The sequence below is a fragment of the Humulus lupulus genome, chromosome X (genome assembly GCF_963169125.1).
Source record: "Humulus lupulus chromosome X, drHumLupu1.1, whole genome shotgun sequence".
NCBI classification, from domain to species: domain Eukaryota; kingdom Viridiplantae; phylum Streptophyta; class Magnoliopsida; order Rosales; family Cannabaceae; genus Humulus; species Humulus lupulus.
Genome location: NC_084802.1, coordinates 155947365 through 155970803, shown reverse-complemented (window position 1 = coordinate 155970803; position 23439 = coordinate 155947365). Strand labels below are relative to the sequence as shown.

The 23439-nt window shown below is 33.6% G+C and overlaps 1 long non-coding RNA gene across 1 annotated transcript; it reads right to left on the bottom strand.

The window, feature by feature from the left end:
- Positions 1 to 13146: 13146 nt before the first annotated feature.
- Positions 13147 to 14634, bottom strand: LOC133805225 (uncharacterized). Its single transcript, XR_009878893.1, has 3 exons — positions 14507 to 14634; positions 14320 to 14424; positions 13147 to 13379 (listed from the first exon to the last, which is right to left on the bottom strand). It is a non-coding gene; the product is annotated as an uncharacterized LOC133805225 (long non-coding RNA).
- Between the last annotated feature and the right edge of the window lie 8805 nt (positions 14635 to 23439).

Below are 23439 nucleotides of genomic sequence, written 5' to 3'. Positions count from 1 at the left end.
TTTACTCTAGTGTTGGGAGTGCACGTGGACAAAGGCGGTGCAGCCAAAGACTTTGATTGACAGAGTATTTGTGGAAATGTGAGGATGAAGAGATTACAAATTAGAATATGGTGTCTTGAATTGAAGAGGCCGACTGTGAAGGCGATTAATTAGATAAGTAACAGTAAGGACAACATCACCCCAAAGAAATTTTGGAACATGCATGTTGAACATAATGGCACGGGCTACTTTTAAGAGGTGATGGTTTTTTGTTTCGGTTAATCCATTATGTGGTAGAGTATCCACACATGAGCTCTAATGAACAATCCCATTTTGTAGAAGATAGGGACCAAAAGCGGTATTGAAGTATTCAGTACCGTTATCGATACAAAGTGTCCGAATAGACGTCTAGTACTATGTTTGGATCATTTTGCAGAAGTTTTGGAAGACCTGACATGTTTCAGATTTGTGCCTAAGGAGATAAACCCAAGTAATTCGTGTATGGTCATCAATGAATGTAATAAATCAACGCTTACCAGAAGAGTTAGTGACCTTTGATGGTCCCCATACATCACTATGAACAAGAGAGAAAATGGCTACATGGTGTATATAGTTTTGGAGGAAATGAAATACGAGTATGTTTCGCAAGGTTGCAAATATCAGATTGAAAATCAGCAACCTTTTTATTGATAAACAAAGAAGAAAACAATTTTTTTAAATATAAAAAACTTTGATGTCCAAGTCGATAATGCCATAACATAATTGTTCGAGAAGTTAAATCAGAATCAAATTTTAAAACATAGGAATTTGAAATAGAACTTGAATCTAAATGAAGTAGAGAAGGTTGCTCTTTTATTTAAATTTTTCCATCAAAGAAATAAAATCTATCACGAATCCTAGCATTTCCAATCGTCTTCCCTGATGATAGATCCTGAAAGTGACAAGAATTTGACACAAATTTAGCAAGGCAGTAATTATCAGCAATTAACTTATGAACATAGATTAAATTGCATTGCAATGAGGGTACATAAAGAACTGATTTAAGATGTAAATCAACATACAATGTAATGGTGCCAATACCTATAATAGGAGAGTAAGAGCCATCTGCGATTTTGACACTAGATTTAGTGGAACACGGATAATAAAAATCAAACAAGTGAGGTAAAACTGTCATGTGATTAGTTACGCTGGAATCAATTATCCATGGTGTTTGGAAAGAAGAAGAAAAATAACCAGAGTATGCAACAGAGGTACTATGAGAGTCGGGAACAAACTTGGATTTTATGGAAGATGATTGTGGGCCTGGACTTGATAGAGACAATGGTGGACTGATTATGGGCTTAGGTTTGGGCTTGGATTTGGGTAGGCCCACTGTGTTGATACGAGACTTCTACAATAGTCGACATCTTAGGGCTTCTGGCACTCATGCGACAAAGGTGAGACTAGAGGAGGCTTGCGATCCGTGGTTGGCCGAGGACTTCGGCGTGCACTTGTGCGAATGGACGTCGGAGAAGACTTAGATTGGGGCTTGCCAACTACTACGACAACAATTGGAGCTTTGCCGAGACTGGAGTTTGTCAACGACTGCGACTGGAGGAGACCGATGACTGAGACGGAGACCTGCTTCAGAAAATAAATGGCAGATGCCAGAATGGAGCCTTAGGGCTCTGATACCATATAGAATTTGTAAGAAGAAAGTATATTTCTTATTTTTGTGTAGAATTTATATCCAAAATCTATGAATATATAAAGGGTTTTTGAGTTAATCCCTCTTTAATACAGAATATATACAATAAATGGAATTCCTATAGAATAGGAAACTAACTAATAATGGGTAACCCAAATCAATGGGAATTAATTTTCTTGATTTCCTTGCTGTCAATATGATAATTATGTGTTTTTGGTTGTTTGGCGATGTTTTTATGTTGTACTAGAGTTATAGAGTTAGTCTGTGATTGTTTGGTTGTGAAATATTGACTGGAATCGAGTTAGAATCGGGATTTGGTGTCTGAAATTGTAGGGGAAAACACAGTTCTAGGTTTTTTCATGGTAACGGTGCATTGCTTGAGTCGGGCACCGCGGTGCGCTTAAGTTTCTTTGAGGGTGGGTTTGCCTCAGACCGCTGTGGTGCTGCGGGCCTTTAGAGGGGGCACCGCGACCATATATGAGGTAAAATGATAGGGAAGCTCTCTTTTTGTTGGAGCGTCGCGACCCTTTAGGGGAAGCGTCACAGCTCAAAATGTACGAGGTTTTACATAGGGGCTTCTCGTTTGTTTTAGAGCCGCGACGCTAATGCAGTGTAGGGTGCATTTGATTTAGGGTTTTGGGGAGTTATCTTAGGAGGCTCAGGGAACGATCTTGCTATTCCGTTTAGTGGAATCCAAGGTCTTGAGAGCTAGGGCTTTGTCTTGGAGCCCATCATCTGAATTATCCCAAATAAATGTACCATTGGTGTTGTGACTAGGGTTATCTATAAATCTCGGGAGAAAAGGGAACGTACTCAGGGTTGCTTTGCTAATTTGGTCAGGACTTAAGGTGAGAAAATTGGCATTCGCACCATGTGTTGGGCACTGGCCCTATTATATGGAAATAGTTATGACTGTACTTAAATTGTGAATAGTGGTTATGTGATTCTATTTGGTTTTATTCATTGCATGTGATTGCTGAATAGTTATATGTGAGTGATTGGCACTGGTCGTATTCGAAAAATTGCATGTGTAATGCAGGTCGAGATGGCAGGGCCACTTAAAGGGTTATGAACCCATTGATTCGGCACAGGTCGTATGAATGAATATTGAATTGACATAAATTGTGTTATCTATTGTCATGCTTATTATGAGTTGTAAAAGTCATGATAGATTTCTTGTTGGGCCTCGACTCATGGGTGCTTTATGGTGCAGGTAAGGGTAAAGGAAAGTCGGAGCAGCCATGAGTTGGAAAGCTATAGGGGCGGCGTGTACATAATCAGTTTGCTCTGACTGCCACAGTCGAGATATTTTGAGGAACATGTGTTATTGGCTAGATTTTGCCGCTTAGGTCAGCTAGCTCTGTAATTTTGTTGCAATTGTATTTTTGATTAAAAACCTTTCGGATCCCTTGTATTTAGTTAAACCTGTTTAAGGAAAAGTTTAACTTCATTGACCAAAGTTTTAACACCGAAACTGTTGTTTAACCTTAATTACACTTTTAATTCCAAATGAATCGCTTGACGAGTTCAGCACTATTTTTAACACACGGTGTAACAGTCTTAGATTCATAAGGCATTACAAGCAACATGAACACAGTAGAATGACACAAATTCAAAGTTAGGGTTAAGAGAGATCTAACCTTTTATTTTGAGCAACTTGAATCTTCAAACATGGGGAACTTCTAAGGCTTATACACAATAAGAATATTGTTGTCCAAAATCTCTATTCCAAGCCCTCCCTTATTGCTTGAAGCTTTAACCAAGTAGAATGAGATTTGAGATTTAATAAGCCTTGAAACTCATGCAAGTCAAGCAATGCTTGATGAGTTTCTTGGAGAAAACTAGTAATCTTGAGAGCTAGAGAGAGAGAGAGATAGAGAGAGAGAGAGAGAGAGAGAGAGAGAGAGAGAGAGAGAGAGAGAGAGAGAGGTGAGTGGTCAAGTCACCAATTAACTCAAATGACCCCTTTAAATAGTATAAGAACCTCATTTGACTCAACCAATGAGATTAGAGAATTTTAATTTAATTTTTGGAGCCAAAACACGTCATTGAACAGAATTGTATGGACATCCCAGCTGACACGTTGCCTGGCACCAGGTGATGTGTCGCCTACCAAGAGATACGTTGCCTAGCACCAGGTGACGTTGCCTGGTCTATTGTTTCTTGGCTGAGTGATCAGTCGCCTCACAGAGGAGACGCATCGCCGATGCCTCTAACTTGGCCCTCCAAAACTTGTCTCAAAACATCCCCAAATGCTCCTAAACTTTTTGGGTACTCTCATAACACTTTGGATCTAGAAAGATGACTTATAAATACCTATAATGAAAGTCAACCCGCTCATGTTGACCTTAGTGAAATTATTATGGTTTTTGTACCTCTTCGTGTCCAACCAATTTCACCATGTATTTAACCAATCATAACACCTTACGTCCCAGTCGACATCTTCACTCTGCCTCGAATCTTTGCCAAAGGTACCTTTTCAACCTCCCTCTTTCACCTTCTATAGCTCACATATATATTTGATACTGTTGTTATTTCTTTATTGCCTCTGCTCTAATGTGCCTATGTTTCCTCTGATCTCAGTTTATTAATCTTCACTTATGTAGAAATGTCTTGGCTTACTGATTGTGATTGGACTACCACTCATGAAGCAGACTTGAGGAATCATGACATTCTTCATTCGACCAAAGACGAAGTTGTTAGCGTGAAGGCTCTTTTTAACATTCAAATAATCTTTTATATGCCTCACCTTTATTTCCACATAACATAGACGGATCTGCCACTTGCTTTGTGCCTCAGTTCGATCAAGATAAAGAACAATCCTATTTGGATAGGCATGAAAAATGTATTGAAGATTAAAATGAGGGCAGAATACAGTGCATGCTACTTATCCAACTATTGGTGAAGTCGATCTGTTGGTTGTAGGGATTGCGGGTGTTGCTGCAAACAAGAAAGGTAACACTACTTCCCAAATGGGAAGTTCTTCCAGGCGTGGCTCTGAAGAAGCGTCTGAATCTGGAAAGGTTTCTTCAAAATTTGGAGCCTTCGTTCTTGTGGAGCTTTTTGGTTCTGAGGTCGTCACCACCTTTACAATTTTAGCTATTTCCCTAATTACTGTTGTTTCTACCAAAGTTGTATCTTCGGATATCACTGATAAAGCGCAACTTAGTGACTTTATCGTTGCCCCTTCTCCAATTCTTACCAGGAAAAGAAAATTGGCGTTTACTGATGGCGGTATTGATATCAGGGAAGTGGAGGAAGTTGCTCCTAATCTCCCTTCTGCTCAAACTATGCCTTCTGATTCTTCAACCATTTCCCTTCTAGCCTTTCTTCAGTCATGGCTGCCTCTGTTCTTCCATTATCTGTTGGTAACATATTACGGAGTGCGCAGTAGAATGCACGATGGTGGGCCTAGGGAATAATAAAAATTTATTTTATTTGAAACAACTTTTAAATAACGGATCAATTAATATACATATGTTAATTCAAACAAACATAGAAGAAGAAAAATGAACCTACCAATTGAAGCATATCAAGTGTCATTGCTCTTGTATAATTAAATGAACATCCAATCCAAAAGCTTTGATAGAAACTCAAACCAAGATCTTCCGAACCATTCTCTACACTTAAAAACATGTGTGACCACATAGAGAAACTATGGATAATTTTTGTGATTCGTAAGATGTTCTCAACATATGAGATCTTGGAATAGACTCTGAGAAAATAGGATTTTAGGTTTAGAGAAAATAATAAGATACTTTTTTCTCTCTGTGAAAAATCTGAGAAAAGCTGTTAGAAATTTTTTCTAACTTATTATTTATTTAAATGAATTAAATCAAATTTAAAAAATTACAATTATTAAGATAATATTTAAATAAATAAAACAACCAAATATTGAGTCATATACTCAGTTACATGCCAATCAGAGTGCATGCACTATGATTGGTGTGTGATACATGCCAATTATAACGCATGTGTCTTAACTACTTTTATCTATTAATTATATTTAATAATCTATTTATTCAAAATTGATATTTGATAATTCATAACGAATCTTATAAGATAATTAATTATATTTAATAACTAATCATTTGAATAAATATCATAACCAATTAAAATCCAATTTGAATTATTAGTTTTATCTTTCACATTTTAAAAAAAGATAATTAATTATTTTATTAATAATTTCAAAAATTATATATATATATATAAATAATTAATCAATTTCCAAAATTAATAATTAATTAAGTAATATTCTCAATTATCATATAATAACATATTTGCGTGAATAACAATTTTCTTCCAAAAATTCCCTTTCACAAACCTTATTTTAACTCTTACCTTGAACATTGTTGATAGAGCAGGTTAGGGGACCTATGGACCTATAATTCCAAGCTCCAATAAATTTAGATTATTAATTAAAACTATTTAATATAATAACATTAATTATTAATCTCAACATTATTCCACTACAAATATGAGATTGAACTCTCGCTATTATAGACAATTCATTTACTATGTACTTTGGAATAAAGCGTCATTTGATATAATCATTACATACAATTTAATCCTATATTAATGGTTCATAATTAAAGCAATGATAAGTTGAACATTTGGCCTCTTTAATTATCTCTTGAAATCCTTAAGTACCATTGACCTTACTAGTGAATAATTAATTCATAAACTGATTTATGAATTTGAGCTCAATAACCATTCAGTTTCAAAAGTCAACCCTTAAATGAACTATTATTCAATTCCATATAGGAAAAATATAGATTCCATATCTGCATATGTCTCCAACCATCTACACCAATAAGTCTCCAAAATAAAAGTTTTCAACCTGATCATTTTGACAAAACATAACGAGTGAATCAAATAACTCAAATGATATAAACATGAGTTCATAGTAAATTCAGGATTTAGATCAATTTGTATATGACGAGGTATTGATATGTTCAATTACTACTTTATGGTGAAACAACATTTAATTAAGTATTAATAGCATATTAGGTCCAATTCTATATAATCTCATTATATAAGCACATCTACTAAGATGTCTTACCACATCAGTAATCCGGATCTAGATTACATGTATTCATAATATTAGTGAACTGTACTAATAATATTTAATCCAAAGATTCCATATAACTTTATTTTATTGTGAATTATTTAAATTCATTTCCCTCTATCTTAATCATATCGTATCAATACAAGATTGATGTCACATTAATGAATTTGGGAATTTTTTGATATTTAAATAATGTTATTCAAACAATAATATAAAACATTCAATATATGCAAAAAATTCATTTAATTTATTTATTTCACAAAAGCATCGTCCACTATACATGCTTTAAGGGCACCATTTCCAACACTATCATCATCATTGGTTACATTTTTGTCATCACCTCCCCCGATTCTTCCCGTCTCGGATGATGATGAGCAAAGGCGCACTGAAAATTGTTCCATGCTTGCTGCATAGTCAAAGGGCTGCATAACTACCACTTCTTCTAGGAAAGAAAGACCATCCAAGGTTCAAAGAATTCCATTTGTTCTTGCCTTAGTCATTGGCTCTGCCCCTGCTACAAATCTGACTATCGTTGCTTCGGCTGCCATCATCTCATCTTCAACCGAACCAATTATTGTAGAGGTTATCATGATCATAAAGCCCGCCTCAATAGATTATGCTGCAAACTGTTTTGCTTCTCCCTTGGCATTGATGCAGCACCTCAAAGCTTTTGCGGTTGATAGCCCTACATTCTACTTTGTTGAAGTCAGCAAAAGTGCCGAGGATGGTTTATTTGGTAACCTCTCTGTTTACAGCAAGACCTCATGGCATCACATAAATCTAACGCAACTGCCCCAGTGGTTTCAGTGGAAACTGCTACAGCCCTTGGTCGTTCCTCTCTGGTCGTTGTTGCTATCAGTGTAACGAATGCCCCCACTTCCTCAAAAGTTTTTGCATCAATTATCTCTCTTGCCCCTATTGTCTCCATTGTAGAAGCTAGATAAGATACAATCCAAATTACGGTAGCTTTTGATGGAGATGTCAGTCACGGTGACGACATACCTTTTTGGGGAGGAAAAGTATTTGATCCTTGCATTGGTCATTTGTTTGATGAGGCTGCCATATTGAGTCTACCTCAGTCTCATTTTCCTATTGAAGTCATCTGTAGTGAAAATATTCTGTTTGGTCAATTTATTAATAATCGTGTCGATGATCTTGCGACCATGGTAATTACTCTATTTATTTCCTTATAATCTTTCATTTCAGCTATGATTATTATATGTGATTAATCTTTATCTTTTCTACAGTCCCGGTTTTATGGACAAGTCAGCTTTTCTCAGAATGTCATGGTTTATCAGAACTTGAAAAAAGCTAAAGAGCATTCAGAGGCTCTTTATAAATCTACGATTCATACTTTGGAAGACAATCTTTCACAATTAAGGTCCAAATTGTCTCAGAATGCCAAGCGTATAAAGCATGTTGGCAAGGTAGAAGAAAATTTTGCCAAGGCTTGTGAAAGAATTGGTCATATGCTGAAGAAAAATTACGATGTTCTTAGCTTCTTTGAGGGAAATCGTGAGGGAACAAGAGCTCATCATTGCCAAGAAAAAAAGTTCAATTGACTTGCATGAGCATAAGATCGATGAACTTGAGTCTGCAGTGAAAACCATGGGCAGATTGCTTGATGAACAAAATAAAAAACTTGAAAAAGCTAAGGAAGATCACTCTACCAAACCGTTAGAATTGGAATCTACCATCAATGATCTACGAGGCCAACTTGTCTTCGCCTGGAGTTCATTGTCTACTTCTGACAAAAGAATCTTTGCTTTATCATAGGTTAAAGTCCAATCGCAATATTTCTTCTACTATTCCCTTTCTCCTTTGTCAATCTCAATTTCACTATCATGTATGTTCCCTCTTCATTTCGTCTATCACTTGTTTTATGTTACTTGTCAGGAGCTTGAAGAATCTAACTTATAATCCACTAGACTTCATATCTCGTATCGAGTCAAGGTCGAGAAAAACTACATAAGATATCATATGTGGACATTTCTTTCTATATTGATGATGCCATTAATAACGAGGCACTGAGCAGGGAAGAGAAGCTCAATATCCTTCACTCGTTTTGTGAGCAGTCTTGAATTGAAGTGGGCCAGTACAATTCCCATGCATACGTTGAGAAACTGGGCAATATTGCCATTGAATACCCTATTGAGCATCGACTACCCTACTGGATCAGCAGCTCCTATTTTCGATGGTTTTGTAGTTGAAGAGCGCACCGTGGTTGTCGAAAGCTCTGCTACTTCTGAATTTTCATCAGTGTGTACTCCCATTGTTGAAGTTGAGGGAGCTGGCTCATTGGTTCCTACCTCTACTCCTGACTACTCTAGGTGGCTCTTCCCATCCTACCTACTCCTAAAGGGGATGATGGTACTGATGTGATAAAATTTATAATCGATTTGAAATTCGCAGGTGCACGTAATCACAAAGTAATATAATGATAAGTAGATCGTCTCCACAGGGATTGCAAAATAGAAAAATAAACAAAATATTCTTTTACCTAATTAAACATATTCTTATGTAAAATTAGATTTAAGAAAGCAATTTCAAAGTTTAATTCTCAAAAGTTACACAAGGTAAATAACACATCCCTATGTTACTTACTAACATAATCTAACCTAGATTATGACTTGTATCATCTAAGTTATTCCCATTACATTTAATCTTTACAGCATTAAACATAATTAAATATCTTGCCATTGTTGGCCAAACAACAATAAGAAATTAATATAAGCACACTGGAATGAACAAGAGAGATTTTACTAAAATAAAGTGCAAGAAATTACTAGACTATAATATATGATTCATCAATAATTCAAGCCACCTAAAAAATTAGTTCATGGCTGAGTTAATAAAAATTAATCCACAATCAAAACAGCCCATAATATTCAGATTTAGATATCAACTGAGAAAATATAAAAATGGAGTTTAGGAATAGAAGAAGGAACAAATCCAAATTGATGCTTGAGCTCTCTTTTTCGTCATCCTTCTTCCTTGCTGATTTCTGGGTTTCCTTCCTTCTTCTTGCTGGTTTTCTTTTCAAAAAATGGCTGCCTCCTTCAATTTTTCGACTGATGCTTGTTTTAGTGTATTCTAGGTTTCCTCCTTTAACCTCGAAAGTACAATATTGCCCTTCCTCCTAAAAACGCGAGTCTCATCCTTTCTTTTGTCATTTTCTCCCAAATTTTGACTTGTGCTTTTGTACTTGCCACCTCAGCCACTATTCCAACTCACTCATTGACTTGACACATGTTCTAGGTGCCCAAAAACTGCCTGATCAAAATGCTTCAGCAAAATCTGATTTGCTGTAGCAAAACTTGATAATTCAGCCATAAAAAATTAAATTTAGATACTTTCATATGTTAGTTCATTCTTTATACAAATATCTATTCATGAAACTATTATCTTCAATGACTATTAAAAACTACAAAAATAACTAGACTTAACTAAGATCACAAAAACACCAAAGTTAGCTACAAAAGTTAAAAATAAACTAACATTACTCAAGATTTTTTCACAATTACAAGCTCAAAAACACATGAAATAACTCTTTATTCAAGAGTTATCAGGTACTCATCAGGCTTGAATGCTCCTATGATTATTTTTGTATCCCGTTCAATTTTTTTAGTACTTGTAATTAAAATTTTCGTAATCATACAATAATCATCATAGTTGTTACATTTTGTTCTTCTCTTATCTTTTCGTTTTTGTTTGTTTTTTTTTTAATATTTTCTCCCCTCTATGCATATATCATGTTTAACTTTTTTCGTTCGTCTAGCGTCTTTTCTATGGATCTCTTACCGTGACAAGTACTTGCATAAACCATTTAAGCCATTCATGAGCTGTAACATGCATGATGTGTACTGGTGGTGGGAACAACTTCCAAGTAATTATTTCCCCTTCTCTTATTCCATTTCATATTCTCTGGGTTGCCCATACTTACTTTGAGTGTCTTCTTGCCAGGTGAAACTCATCACCCCTGGTATCATTTGAGGTGCTTATCAAGGATCTTCCACATATCTTATTGGCATTCTACTTCTCTTTAATTTAAACAGAAAAAGAAAGTTGTATCCTTTACTTCATGGCCTGCAGAGGATTCAAGTTAGGGTCTACTGAGTTGCGCAAAATGATGGATGCGTTCACAAGGAGGCTAGCTAGGATGGACCCTCATCATCCTCTGTTTTCTAGATCAATTTAAGTTTTGTAATCATACCCTCATTTTGGAACACTATAATAAACTCAATGTCTTGATTGCATTGCGCCTCGCATATGGTGGATTTACCATTAGTTTGTCTTTATCAAACTTCCTTTATATTTTAGAATATAAAGGGTTATTTTCTTTCTTTATTCTGCGAGGACTTTATGAATTTTCATATTTTATATTTTGTGCCTTTGAAGATGAGGATTCATTCTTTTTTATATACCCATAGAATTTTCTGATATAGATTTAGATCATAATTATTCATAATACTAGTGGATCATACTAGTAGTGATTAATTAAAGATTCAATAACTTTAATATAATGCATACTATTTAATTCATTTTTTATAATATTATTCACATTTTACTTATACAAGATTATAGCTAAATTAATGAATTAGGAATTTTCTTATATTTAAATATTATTCATCCGATAATGTAACAATTAATTATATACAAAGTCATTGCTTATATTTATTTCAATAATAGTATTCAAAATGCATGCTTTAAGGGCACCACGCCTAACATCTTTTACTTTCCAAAAGAAGAACATCAATGGGTTCAAACCACCCTTGCCTAACGAACATGCTCATCCCCGTTGACCCTTTATCCCCATCATTTACCCCCACTTAATGAACTTGCCCAACCCTGTTCAACATCGAACCAGCCTACCTAGACCTGTGTCGATCCATGCCCAATGTCAGCTTAATTCTTCCCAGCCTCTCCAGCCATGAACTCTTCCAAAAAATCACAAATCCCCATTCAACCGAGTGCTTCAACTTTGTCATTGCCCAAAATGTTTAGATTGACCCCTTCCTTCAACCTTCCCCTCGCAACCCTCCTGGCGTTGATGCTAGTCTTCCTTGGTGTCAGTGTCCTGTTCCGTAAATTATAAACTATACTTACAAGTGCACAAGTCAAACAATTAATAAAGTGATGCGAATATTGATCTTGTCCTACAAGGATTAATAACAAGAAAGTAAAATAACTATAGTGCATATGAAACCTAATTCTATCTAAGTAGTAAAACTCCAAAGAGACAATATAAAAATAACTTAAAATAATAACCATAATAAAATTGAGATGCAAAATTACCATGATAAAAGTGGTAGGTTTCAACTTCACTCTAATGTGATTATATTTCTCATAATAATGTCCATAGCCTAGTTCAATATTCTTAAGAAACTAAAATCTTATTTATCTCGATACCCTTTCCCGAGTGTTACATAGAGAATGGGCAAGTGATAACTAGCTTATATCTCTATATATCTATTCATCCATACCTTCATTAAGTTTTATTCTAGAAATAATTGTCGTTATTCCACATCCTAAAATTATTTTGACTATTTAGGTAATGCTTATCTCTCGATCTCACACTAACCTAAATTATTATACATGGTTCTAAATTATCTAAACATTCCTCTCTCAAGTATTAATTCTCACAATCTAGATTAGCCCTATTCACAATACAAAGCAAGGCAATATATGAATTAAAAAGTAGACATCAAAAATCATATTAGAACACAAGAGATATGAAGAACTATGATTAAATGCAAATTAAAACATAGAAATAATATTCACAAATAGAGATCCATCTATACCTGAAAAAATAAATAAACTAGCCACTCGTGAAAATATGGAAAAATAAAAGAAAGAAAGAATAATTTGAAGAATGGTTGAAAATTATTTAATTATTCCTTTGATTTGCTCTTTTATTCATTCTAATGTATTTCTTCCCTTTAGAAATGTGTTTCTCTTTCTCTCTCTCATATGTAATTTATGCTTGCTGTTGTACCCAGTTTCTGAGCATTACATTTGGCTGGAAGATCATATATAGCCACTACAAGAAAAAATGCTTTTAATAACACCGAAAATGTGTTATGAAAACATACCATAACTACTATGTTATCGTAGGTCAGAGTACTTTACATAACACTTTATCATTGTTATACAGATGTGTTATTATACTGTCAACGATAACACAATTTCTGTGTTATTTTAATAAATAGATAAGTGTTTAATTATGTTATTTATAGTCGATTATATAACACATTTCAATACTTATAAATTTGTGTTATACTACACTTTAGTATAACACATGTGTTATATTAGCTTAGAGAAACATAATCTTTTTTTACTTACACAAAACTAGGAAAACAAATATGAAAGTTGAAGCTAAATAAGGTAACATAAATAGATTTTTATTAATCACTCAAATGTAATTACAATATTTAGTCTACTAGTCTAGGTTTAAGAAATCATATTACAACATGGTGGGTTGAATTAAACACTGAGCACAAAACAGAGACAATATCAGTCTTCTTTGTGAAATTCTTTTTTATGCCAAGCAATCCTTTGAGCTGCTGAAGGGCAATTGTAATGGCAGCTTCTCCCATGAACCCAATAATGGCAGCATGGGATAGAAACTCAATCAAGAACCCCAATCTGAAAAAGGATCCAACCATTTTAGAGAAATATATAAAACATATAGAGTGCAGTTTTTTTTTTAATTGTCTTAAACCATAAGCATTGTTGTATAAAACTTATTCTTAACTTCATAAAGTTTCAAACTAAAATGAGCAACTCAACTATGAATCCAATCTCACAATCAAGTAAGAACTTAAAGAAATTATTTTTTCAACATATTAGATTAAGTTTGGACATATGCATCAAGAAATTGATCATATAGATATGAAGACAAGATAAGATAACATGAAAATAAAACTGGCAAGGAACATCCAGTAACAAATTAATATTGAATCCTGCATAATAATACACTGAACACCCAATAAGACAACAATATTAAGGTTCATGAAATTGGTTATTGGACTAGAGAAATTATCAAATAAAAGATACTATGGGAACTGCAATCAAAAAGGAAACAAACAAATGTCCTTAACAGGGTGAAGAAAAAACCAAGATGAACAAAAACATTCATGTGATCTTTAAAAAAGAAACAATCACAATAATAACACAACAGAAGCAAAGCACCGAATACTACCCAAATCCAGTCAAAATAACTCTACAATCACAAATATCACAAGATTGAAGAGAAAGCATCCTTCCTGCATATTTACCAAAATGGTATCAATGTAAGCAATGCACAACTAAATTAACAAAATAAGTACAAATTTCAGATGGCATAAAGTGAAGAATAAAATACATATCAATGAACAAAGGACAGTTGAAAAAGAAAGAAAAAAAAGCATAACGATAGAGGTCATTACACAATTATACAATTTTTTTATTTTACTTTTCAAGTTAGCATACAAATTGATACAGAGAAGAATACAAAATCTTCTCATAAGAAACGTGCTGGTGGAAAGAGCCATATATAAGTTTATACCCAAAAGTATAAAAAAAAATGCAATATGGATTAGCTTACCATTTCAATCTCTTTGCCAAGATGTTAACACCCATGGCCATTATAGCAGCACTATTAGGATTAGGAGATAATTTCCTAACCAAAGTGCAGATGATCTCAACAACCCTGGGCAAATGATAAGAGACAAGAGCATTAACGTGGCAAGAAACAAACATAACACAGTACACAGGAAAAGAACAGTATTTACCACACTCGACTCTCCAATTGCCCACTCACAGCAGTTTCTTGAGCATGAAATGCGCTGCCAATGCCCATTAAAGCAAAACACACAACCTAGCAGGTATTGCTGCAGAAGCTTTTAGTTAATTAGTATTGTCAAAACATCAGAAATCAAGATTAGTTTCAGTTAGATATCCTAGTTGCACAAGATTCTAAATGTTCATAATAACAAGGTTACTGTAAAAAATTAACTAGCATGTCATCTTCCTATAATATAACATGAATAATTTAGCAGTAATCTATATCTCTGTAGTCTCTAGAAAGCTAGATTTTCAGTTAATATGATATATAGAAGACATACAGTTAGACCAGGTTTAGTTTCTTTGGTGACTACACCAAGTCTCATATCCAAATTCTTTTCAAGACAAGATATTTCCAAATTCTACACAAGTTTTATGGAAAAGTATTAAAATAAGAACCTTAAGTGACAATTACTTCACTTTGTTGTAGTGATTATCTACACTTCATTGTTAAATTATGTAGTTTCTTAAAAAAAAATGCATATCTAGTATCACACACAGAAACCAACATTTAATTCAAAACTCAACCTTAAATGTTACAGTATGTTACTAGAGTGCAACAGAGAGCTGTGATGAACCTGTACTGAAGCAATAATCCCTAGTTCACCAAACCAGTCTGCAGTCCCAGGTGTAAGATGCTGGGCATGCTTAATCTGAAAATTAGCTCTAGTCATGCAAAAATAAGAATGGAAAGAAATATCAATATTAAAACTTTGCAATAAGAAACAGATTTTCTGTAGTACTGTATAGCGTAGTGTTCTTTAAGCTTCTAGGACTTGTTAAACAGTCATTTGTGGCACATAATAGGTGGCAAACTATAAATCTTGCACATAATAGATTCAATTGCTATTGCAAAGGCAGAAAACATAGAAACAAATGACCACAACTTCAGACAAGAGAACTGCATGTACCATTAAACACCATTCTACATATAAAGAGCAGGTTAATTGCTAAGGAAATTGCTGAACCAGCTGTAACATACACAACACAAAGTTCGTACACACAAAGAAGAGCAACAGCTAAAAGTAAAAGAACAGCAACAGCTCTTGTAGATCAGTTTCAAGCAACTTTTTGATCACAATATTATTCACTAATCAACTGAAGTCAAACAAGGACATACCTTCAAGTCACTGAATGTATTGAACAAGATGCACATGGCGGTGACTCAAGGAACAACTCAAAGACAGCTTTTGTTACAAAGAAAAAATACTTATAAAAACAGAAGACAAGGCATCATCAAGAGAGGACCATGCAATAAAGTTTATACAGCATGCTTTCAGATAAAAAAAATACAAAGAAAAAGAACACTTTTGAACTATACCTAAGTAAGAAGCCCACAAGAACCAAACATAACAGAGCATATCAATCTCATTTCATTTTTGCTTGATCGGTGGACCAATATATTTTTATATGTTATATATGTTTCAATATTATGATTAATGCTTTTCTTTGATCAGTACACTCTTTACTAGAACTAATTATTGATGATAGTGGTTAGTCTAAGCAAAACCTAAAGATCTCAAACTTTGAGCAACTATGCCTGAGCTCAGAAGAAAAAAAACATGACCCAAATGATAGCCAATACTATTATACTATTGGACATATAACAACAACACACCTGCATGAATTAAAAAAGAAAATAATATATTAAAGAAGTAATGAATTAAAGAGGAAATGGATATTCGGGTTGGCTAGGTCGTTCTGGATATTCTTCAATTAATTTCTGGGGTGGATGGTGTTGATACATATTGGTTTCAGTCACCAGGTTGTTCATCACACATGCAGGAGGTGGAGGCAAGTTCCTTTCTGGTAGATAAACTGGAGGAGCCTAAACAATACACATAAGAAACAAAATTACTACGCCCTTACTCACACTTAACCTGCCACTTGAGCATATATTTTATATTATATATTGAACACACATTCCACAATGTGTATTTTAATTCCTTTGACATAGTAACAATTTTAATTTATAATTAATGAGATTCCATAACCTACACAGCAAGATTTACTTAATCTACCACTTGAGCATGCTGCTTTTGAATATTTTATATTATATATTGGACATATTCCACAATGTGTAGTTTAATATGCAAGGAACATTTATCAAAACAGAACAAGAGAACCATGTTATGCACACCCCTAATTATATTAATGCACACTAATCAAGTTATAAATATTTAAATAACTCCTTACTGCCACTGGTACAAAAACAATACCACATATAAGATCAAACATTCATCTATACTTAAGCACCACAACTAATTAACAACTCTGTCGAGACCAACAACTTAAAAAACTAGTTTGGTACAACTAACTTCTAGATTGAATTACTATTGGTTTGGATCAGAAGATCATATCCTACTTACATAGAGTAAACAAAGAAGGTTCTAACTTCAAAGATTTGGAAGTCTACTAACATAAAAGAGAGCATGCTATATCCAAAATGAGCAAAAGAAGAATTTTGTTTTTATGTTTTCTTCACAATCAATGGACCATTAAGCTAATCAAACAGAGTATAAAAAGAGCATTGATTATTCACATTCTTTGGTGCACACGTTTGAGATGCTTGAAATAGAAGAAGCATGTATAATTGTAACATGTTAAATATGGTGAAATATAAGAAGCATGTATAATTGGAAAATATTAAATATGGGGAAAAATAATAAGAAAGTGATTAAATGAAGACATCCTTTTAACTTGTTCACTCTCCTATATTTGGAATAAAACCAGTGGGGAAATAAGATAATAACATACAAGCTGCTATTTCTAGAAATGATATAGGCATCTTGACAACGTAGAGATTGTAAAAATGCATAAACATAACATTAAGATAAAGTGTGCCACACACACTAGAAACAGAAAAAATGAATTTTGTATGAAAGAATTTTTCTATTAGGTTCTCATTGAGATCAAAAGTAGAGTAACAAGAGTGCTTCCACGATCTAAAGATGTAGATTCATTCACCCCAGTTCCCTTTTATAATTTTGGTTTTATTTTTTTTAAAGAGAGAGAAATATGGTAGACTATTATTTTACTTACTAATAGATATCAGTAAACAATGTTTCCAAGTGTTCAAGAGAATTGGAACCCTCCCTCCCTAAAGTTGAAGCTCACAAACTTACTAATATAAAATGCCTAACTCTGCCACACTAACACAGTCAATTGCCACTCAAATATTTTCAAAACAAACTAAAGCAGATAAAATATGCCCAAAAAAGCATCATTAATTCTACAAAAAAGGGAAAATGAGAAATCAGAGGAGAGAAGGAGAGGAGGACAATGACTACAATTTTTTTCCCTAGGTCCAAAGAGTTGGAGAAGAAGATAATCTAATTCAGAGTAATAGACTTCTCTTAATAATAAGCCATTGATTGAAGGAAAATAGATGATAAATGCCGTATGAAAATAATGATAAAGATTTAAAGATGCAATCAAAGTCTCTTCATATTCTTGGAGCTTCACAATTTTGATTTTCACAAATAGGCTTTGAGTAATGAGTAAGTCTCAACAAGATATAGAAAATAAAAAAAATTACTTCATAACCTGATCAAGATACAAGTGGAATTAACTAAAAGATGAGTATTGTCCTTGGGACAGAATATGGCTCTTGATTAAGGGAATTCTGGTGCAACGACTCAAGAAAATATTAGCTAAATATTAAGCTAACTAAATGCAATGCTACAGAGCACACACCACCAAAAAAGAAATAAAGAAACAAAACAACAATAGCAAAATCAATCAGCAATAACAACATCAAATGTCAAAATAAAGTTACATATTGTATTGTACTAAGATAAATACACTTGAATAATAAAAAAAATAGAAAAAAAAAGTATTAAGCATGCTTATGTGTCCAAGAATAAATCTGCTAAAGCACTGCGCTTGATATGTTCACCCTTCACTGCAGCAATGTCTATTCCTTCAAATACATGAAGTGTAGCTTCTATGTTACCCTTTTGATACTCAAGTCTTCCTAGTAGAGCTCTTGCTTCCTATAAACCATGAAACCAAAATAAATCATCATCCAAAATAAATCATCATCCAAACTGATTTGCCAAAATAAATAAGTCTAAAAACAACTCCTTAGTAATTTGCCTCAACTTTAAGACATTGTAAATAGTACCATCCCAAGACTAAAAAAACTCAAAAACAGTAAAGCTATTTTTGTAACAGTATACCAATATTTTAATCAAACTGATTTCTTGACTCTTCCTTTCGATAGAAAATTATACACAGGAACAATGTTAGAACAAACAATCATTAAACTTTCCTAGTTTTGCTATCTCTGTAATGACTAAAAGGAAAGCAAAGCTCTTAAAAAATATCCCTCAGAATATGAGCCATGAAAATGGCTACTACTAGTTCTATAAAGCTATAATCAAAATCAAATCATGCATTGGCATGATGACACTACTAGAATCAGAGTCAATTTTTTAAGGAACAGAGTATGATATGGTTTCTTTGTAGGGAAAAAATTAAATATTTAACTTTTCTCTGGGCTTCATTGGTGAAAAAAAAATAAGGATCTCCCATTACTTCTTCTTATAGGAATAAAAAACAACCTGATGACTTTAAAGCTGATGCTGTTAATAATTGAATTTGGAACCAAAAAGTGGCACATATCTAAAAACAAACCAGTTTCATAACTCAAAATTGGGTCATCTTTACCAGAACACAGCCTAGATTCACCTTGATTTCTTCTACTTTGGCCCCAAAATCAAATTACATAATTGTCAAAAGAAAATAAATATCTATATAATAAGTACTCAAGATCATCAAAGTTAGTCAAATGACAAACACAAAATACCTATTAAGGTCAAGTATGAGATTCTGAGTATTACTATAAACCACTAAATAAATACTACTAGTTCATAAGTATATTATTTTCTTTTATAAACTCTCTCTCTCTTTTTTCCTGTCATAGCAATAAGTAATAACAATAATAATAATATTAGTAATACTAATATTCTTAATACATAATAATTACAAACTTTTCCACAAAATATGAGCAAAATGAGAGCTGAATAAAATGACTAAAAATCAATCAAAAGAAAACAGAGACAAACCATATACACACGCACATACATACATACATACATACATACATACAATGTGTAGTGACTGAAATATAGTAGTATTATATTTAACTAAATATCAATCCTAATATGGCTGAAACATGAACTCCTTTCTTAAGCATCTCTGACACTGTCTGATAATGGTTTCTGAAAAAGCTACTGCAATATGGATCAAAATAACTATTGTGCTTAGCAGAAATTATGTGCTCAACAAGCAAGCATTAATGAAGTAAATACTTTACCTGATGACAGGAAAACTTTGATTGTAAAATTTTTAGGAAGCCAATAAACCTATGCTTCCAGACCCAAACCATTCGAAACTCCACCGACCCTCCAAGAATGGTGACCTGATTTTCTTAAACAAGTAAAAGTCCCATAAAAATTGAAGCTTGGAAAAAATCCTCAGCTCAAATGAGCACTTACGTTGTTGGACGAGGTGTCAGATTAAGCCGCTCAAGGCACGAGCTTCTTGGTCGGTGACGGGAAACATGGGGACGGAAGTTGTGGTAGACCCACGAGTCGAGCCACGCCGTAGACCCACTGCCGCAAGCACCATCGTACCCACGAGCGAGCCATGCCATAGACCCACGAGTCAAGCCTCCCTGTCCTGGTCCGGTGCTTGAACGACGGCGACAATCAGTGGTAGGCAAAGAGCAAACGAAAGAGAAAGGGAGAAAGGGAGAAGATCGGTTATGGAGGGAGAGAGAAAGAGATTTGGGGATTATATTTTTTTATTTACTTATTAAGATAAAACAAATTTTTATATATTTAAGGGACCGTGTGAAATTTTTTTGGGGGGGACCGTGTGAAATTTTTTTGGGTGGTGAAAAATTAGGCGCCAAAAATTAAGTCCCACCTACTATTTACCTATTATAATACTTTTTAAAAAGTATTAAATTTTTGTGTTATGGAAATGGGTATTTGTTGTAGTGAGCTCAAACGATGGGAAAGTTTTTAAAGACATTAAGTGATTAGATATCAACTCAAGTTATGAATTATTGCAGCTCGATATGAAACTAGGACGTATGAGATTAAAACAATGCTCAAGTATTCCTTAACTCATATTTGAAACATGGAATCAGGTCGGCTGATATCAGCTCGGTATGTGCTTAGATAAGTTAGAAGACTAATTATCATTTAGGATTCTCAGCTTGGTAGTATATGCTCGGTGGTATTACAGATCAGCTCGCTTATGCGTATTATAATAACCATAATTCAAATAAATATCTTACTTGAATGGTTATATGGTTCAACTTTTTAAGGACTAGTTTAGATATTATATTTAAAGTAATAATATCTAGTTTTATATCTCAAATTCAAAAGTGTAATTTCCCACTATTTTTGTGGGAGAAGAATCTGAACCAAGTCTTCTATAAATAGGATTAATCATTGTTATTTATTTTTCACGCAAAAACTATTGTCCTAAAACTCCGAGAAAATAACTTCATAGTTATAACTCAAAGCACTAAATAAAAGTGACACATGAACTATGTGGAATTTAACCACTGAACCACATAAAAACCTCTCTTATTTTTCTCTTAATCTCTTGTTCATCTATAATTGCTTAATTTTCTCCTTAAATATAATTGACAAAATTTTGTGCCAAGAGTTTGGTGCTCTCTTAGAGAGCATTAAGCTTACCCTAGTTCATTTATTTTCCCTCAATAAATCCTTTTCTGTAAACACAATATGGTGAACACGAGGCAGACATCCCACAAAGAAGAGGAGAAACCTCTTCCTCCTATCCATGAGGAATATGTGCCCGCCGTGCCTACTGGAGAGGGCATTACTTGCCAACGAGAAAAAGGCCACATAATGAATGCCATCTAGATGACAAAGGGGGGTTCCTCTACTTCCCCACAACTTGGAAATTGGAGAAACAACACTAACAGATATATATACCCATGGTTAAGCTTGAAAACATACAACTCCAAGCTAATCTAGCAGCTACGAGGAAGCAATATATTGAAATATTGGATCGATTGCCTCAAGTAAATAATTGAGGCAACCAACAAGTGCCTACTACCTCGCAGAAAACATGTAGTAGAGGAAGGCCTCGTGGAAGTAAGTTAGTTCAGAATGTGGACCAACAAGCCCCAGAAACACAATGAGCTAGAAATGTTGAAGGGACCAGGAGATCTAAAATGCAAATAGGTCCCAGGGTCATGACCCAAAGGACCCTCCAACTATTGATGTTAGAGAAATACCAGTTGACAGGTCGAATTGCAACCCTAAGCAGATTCATTCAAAATCTATAGATAAGTTCCTTCCTTTTATTAACCTTTTAAGAAAAAGTAAAAGGTTTGAGTGGAAAAAAGTCTATGAAAAATCATTCCAGTCTTTGAAAAAATACCTTGCTAAATTACCTATATTGTCTAAGAAAATCACATGGGAGATTTTGTACATCTACTTGCAATAACCGAGCATGCACTATGCAACACTTAGGAAAGGGTATCGAGATAAATAAGATTCCAGGTTCTTGAGAATATTGAACTAGGTTATGGACATTATTATGAGAAATATAATCATATTATAGTGAAGTTGAAACCTACCACTTTTATCAAATTATTGAAATTATTGTTTCACTAATTTATACATAAATATGAGAAACTTCCATATTCATTTATGAGAATATGATCTTGTATGCGTACGAGAGAATTACGATCATATATAATGAATAAAATTATCAACAACATATTAAATTATGGAATATTTAATCAATGGTTGCTAGTACGGTTTACTAAGCATATAGTTGGATGTAAGTAACCTAGATTCATATTACTGATGTGGACAAAAATCTTGGTAAATGTACTTCATATAATTATTATTATTATATATGACAAGACCGATGTGAATTAATTTCTTTATAAACTTATTGTTTGCCATAAAGATTTAATTTATATCTTAAAAGATGATCATTTGTAGATTAGTCTAAATCTGAGTAGTCATGAACTCTTATTCATGTTTTTTGGATATTTTGATTCATTCGTTAAGGTATCTTAATATAACAAGGCTAGTGACTTTTGTTTTTGAGATTCAATAACTTGAATGGCTGGGAACATGATTTAAAAATAATGGAATACATGCTTTCCTAACAAATCGATATTGGTTCCCTTAAGGGTTAACTCTGCGACTGAATATTTATTGAGCTCAAATCTATAATATTATTATAAATTAATTATTCACTGATGAATTAATGGTACTTAAGGAACAAGAGGTGATTAGAAGGGTAAAGTGGTAAACTTTGACCAACTCTAATTAATGAACCAATGAATGGAGGATAGAACAACATATATTGATTGTACAATGAATTGCAAGAGATTACTCTGTAAGTATAATTCTATGATGACTAAGAGTGCAATTCCATATTTATAGTGGAGTAATAATAGAATTAATTAATAAGATTATTTAATTAAAGAGTTTAATTAATAGTCTGGTTTATTGAAGCTTAGTATTATTGGTCCATGGTCCCTGAGTCGCCTCAGTACCACATTGTCAAGGGTAAAGATGTCATAGGCAAGATTAATTGAGAAAATGACTAAATTGAAAATGAATTAATTTTGATGACGCCATTTTTCGTCAACTTAATTATGTAGAGCAATTAAACAATAATCAAGAAGAAAAGAAAAGAAAGATATTTTTACGTGGTTCAGCAGTTAAAATCTGCCTACGTCCACGAGTCACTTTTATTAAAGTCTGGGTTAAAGCTTTAAGAAATAGCAATTTCATATAGTGTTTCTCAGTACAGAATTTTCTATGAATAAAAATGACAAGATCTAGACTATTTATAGACATGGTTACAA